The following is a 3,852-nucleotide window of genomic DNA, read 5'->3' on the forward strand; positions in this document are numbered from 1 at the left end:
AAATATTTCTTTTACATAGATTGGGAACCATTCAAGAAAGGGCAATAATTTTTGCTTTAACAATTTAATATAATTTAGAAAATTTGAAAGAAAAGCCTATTTTGTTTATCCATGTTTTTACTCTGTTCTTTTACATGCTAGAATCTGATGTCCTAAGAATATCTTTATTTTTTTCTATTTTGAACATTTTCTTCAGCCATTTTTGTTGAGTAGGTCTACTGGCAACAAATTCTCATAGTTTCCTTTCATGTCTTTATACTCCTCTCATTCCTGAAAGATGTTTTTTGCCTTGGAAAATTTTATTTATGCATTTGGGGTAGAGGGCTCAGTCTTTCTTGGCACCCACCTTCCTCACAGCAGCCAACACATTTCTCAGCTCCTCTCTCTTCCTTTTGGCCTGCATGTGTGTTCCCACCCTTTCCCTGATCAACTTGAGGACGTGCTTGTCCTTGGTGACCTTGAGCAGATCAATCATGCACTGCCCATAGTGGGCACAGCTGTTGGATTATATCCTGCATGAATTTTCTGGGTGCCCATGGTGGTGGCTGTGTCTCAGCTCATGTTCTTGGTCACCTTGTGGCTCCTGCTGAGGCCCACAGCCATGGGGTTAGTGCAGAACCATGGCTTCTGACCAACAGTGGTTGCCCTGGTCCCTGGTGGAAGCTGAAGGATAATTTTGTTGGATATAAGATTTGGGGTTGATAGTTCTTTTCCTTTAGCACTTGAGAAATATGCCATTTTCTTCTGGCCTTCTGTATTTCTAATGAGAAGACTGATGTCAGTAGAATAGTTTTTCTCCTATAATTAATGTAGTTTCTCTCTGGATGCTTCTGAGATTGTTTCTTTGTCTTTAGTTTTGATAAATTTGATTATGATGTGTCTTGGCATGGGTTCTTTGGGCTTACTGGGTTGGGGTTTCATCAGCTTCTTGAATTTGTAGGATTGTCTACTGCCAAATTTAGGAATATTTTCAGCTATCATTTCTTTCAATACTTTCTCAGTTTTACTCTCTTTCTCCTCTTCTTCTAGGACTCTAAAGACACAAATGCTAGATCTTTTTAGTTCCATGTATTGAGGATCCATCAATCTAATTTATTTTTGTTGTTCAGATTGTATAATTTCTATTGTGATAACCTCAAAATATCTTTCCTGTGTTCTGTTCTCTTCATGCTTTTGTTGAGCCATCCATTAAGTTTTTAATGTTAGTTACTGTATTTTTTAGTTGTAAAATTCATATTTGGTTCTTCCCTGTCCTTCACATTTCTTTGCTGAGACATTCTTTTTTTATTTGTTTCAAACATTATTGTGATTTCTTATTGGAACATTTTTATGGTGGCTGCTTTAAAATCCTTTTCAGTTATTTTAAACACTGTGTCATCTTTGTATTGGCAACTGTTGCTTGTGATGGGAGTTTTTTTTGATGAAAACTGGGCTTTTGGGGGGAATCAAAAATTCTGGATTTTATTTAAATCTTGTGTTTTAGTACACTTCTCTTACCACTTTGGCAGGGAAGGGAGGTTCCTCTTCATTATTGCCATGTGGTAAGGAAGTTCAGGTTTCCCACTTGACCTTCATCAACACTTGGCGGGACTTATCATTGTTAGGTGCACTTGGGAGATCTGGCTTCCCAGTAGGACCCCACTGATACTATCCTGGCTGGGAGAGGATAGGGTACTGAGTTATTGCTTCCTTCATGGTTTCCATTAATCTGTGGGGTGGGAGGTGGCTTTGATGCTGCTGATCAGTGGTTAAGGTCTTTTTTTTTTTTTTTTAAAGATTTATTTATTTATTTATTTTATTGATTGATTTATACATACATGCATACAAGCACTGGGTACAGTCAGAAGCGCGGGAGGGTGAGAGAATTCACCAGAGCCAGAGAGGGGAGCAGAACAGGCAGAAGGACCGAAGTACACTGCTGAGGGGAGCAGCGGGCGGCAGGAGAGGTCTGCGCGCCATGTGGGACCCTCCTGCGGTGACCGGGGAGCAGCCGGGGATCGAACCGGCGCTGCAGAGGCTGCGGGCAGCTTCGCAACCCAGCGCTCAACCGCTGTGCCACCGGGGAGGCCCAAGGTCTTGACTCTATATTTGGCTCCCTCTGATATCACCCCCCAAAAGTAGGGGGAGTGCCTCCTTACCATCAAGTGGAGATGAAGTCCAGGTTCTCCAGGTGGTTTCCACTAATACCATGCTGGATGACAGCCTCCTTATTGCCAATGGGAATGAAAGTTCCAGCTCTCTACCTGGCCTCCTCTGGCATCATAACCACAGAGTAGGAAAGAGGTAGTGACAACTCTTTATAGCCTATCTTGGGTGAAAGTCTAGGCCTTCTACTCAAGTTTTGCTGGAAGGGAAAGTTGTGGGGCTTAATTTTTTTGTTTGTTTGGTTTTTAAATCTAGTTTTTTTTTTTTAAAAAAATGATTTATTAATTTATGCATACAAGAACAGGTGTAGGCCAGAGATGTTGCGGGGAGGGTGAGAATATTCACCAGAGACAGAGTGTGGAGCAGAACAGGCAGATCTACTGAAATACACTGCTGAAGGCAGCAGTGAGCAAGACAGGTAAAGTCTGCTGCACCATGTGGGTCACCTCCCTGGCCAGCCAGGGAATCGAAATCGTGCTGCAGTAGCTGGCAATAGCTTGATAGCACTATTTTTAACCCTTGTGCCACAAGGGAGGTACCTTAATCTAGTTTTGGTAGCAGGGAGTCATTATTGGGTAAAGGTTTTCTGTCTTCGTAGGCTTCCTCTTTCCTGATCCTTTGGTTAGAAAGAACAGGCTTTTTTGGGGGTTTTGTCTTTACCTGTTGGCATTTCAGCTTACCTACTCCTCCATGACCTGATTTGGGATAATCATACAAAACAAAAATCCAGGGAACTTACCACTGTGTTATTCTTTGGGTCCCAAAGTCCCTAGCCAGTCTATCCTCTCTCCACTTTTCATAGTTTTCTTATGCTTGTTTATATATAATGTCCAGGGCTTTTAGTTATACTAAGCAAGAGGATTAGGGAACACTGTGTCTATGCTATCGTCATGGGAACAGAAATTCCTTGTCCTATTTTCATGGAAGGTCATGGTACTATGTTAACTAGTGGGATTATTTGTATAATATCCTGGCCAGGAAATTAGAGTTCTTACACTTGCATTTGAATAAGATCCAACTCAAACTGGCTACAAAAACATTGAAATGTTTTGTCTTGTTTCCAGAACAACTCCAAGTAGGAGTGAAGTGTGCGTTGGCTAATGGGATAGTAGGTCTGGAAAATGTTTCCCAGGAAACTGGCTCAGTCTTGCAGAAAGGACTAAGGATCATCTTCGGTTTATTACTGGGATACCCACACTCTGCAAATTGGCAAGCAGAAGTCTAACGTTTCCAGAACAGTGAAGAGGGACTGGAGAGTACATAAACTGAAGATATTAATAGAAAACATGAATATATTATTTGAAAGTTAATTAACAATTAATTAAAAATAAAATTTCCTGTTTCTAGAATTTCTGGATAACTGGTGAGGATTTCCATGATATATCAATGGACTAAAGTGAATAAAAGCAACACACAGAATGTGACACTATAGTGCTTGCATAACAAGGGATACTGCTGAATATATGCATAATTGTTATGCATAAGATAAATCTGTAAGGACAAATATAACTAAGAGCATACCTAGGGGGCATGAAAGTGGGTACCTGGAGTACAGGGAGATATTTCAATTTTTATATTTTTACCGTCTTTTAGGTTTTGAACTATGAGCATTCACCCATTATTTTCTCAACACCCTCTTTCCATACTTCCTCTTCTGCCACTTCAGGTCTTTGAAAAAAATGTATTTCCTCATTCTCTTGGGGTTTG

The 3,852-nt window shown here is 40.5% G+C and overlaps 1 pseudogene; it reads right to left on the reverse strand.

Annotated features, from left to right (window-relative positions):
• Window positions 1–205: 205 nt before the first annotated feature.
• Window positions 206–740, reverse strand: LOC119232106 (60S ribosomal protein L36-like; annotated as a pseudogene).
• Between the last annotated feature and the right edge of the window lie 3,112 nt (window positions 741–3,852).

Source organism: Talpa occidentalis, unplaced genomic scaffold (genome assembly GCF_014898055.3).
Source record: "Talpa occidentalis isolate TD23 unplaced genomic scaffold, MPIMG_talOcc4v2.1 talOcc4.7, whole genome shotgun sequence".
Classification (NCBI taxonomy): domain Eukaryota; kingdom Metazoa; phylum Chordata; class Mammalia; order Eulipotyphla; family Talpidae; genus Talpa; species Talpa occidentalis.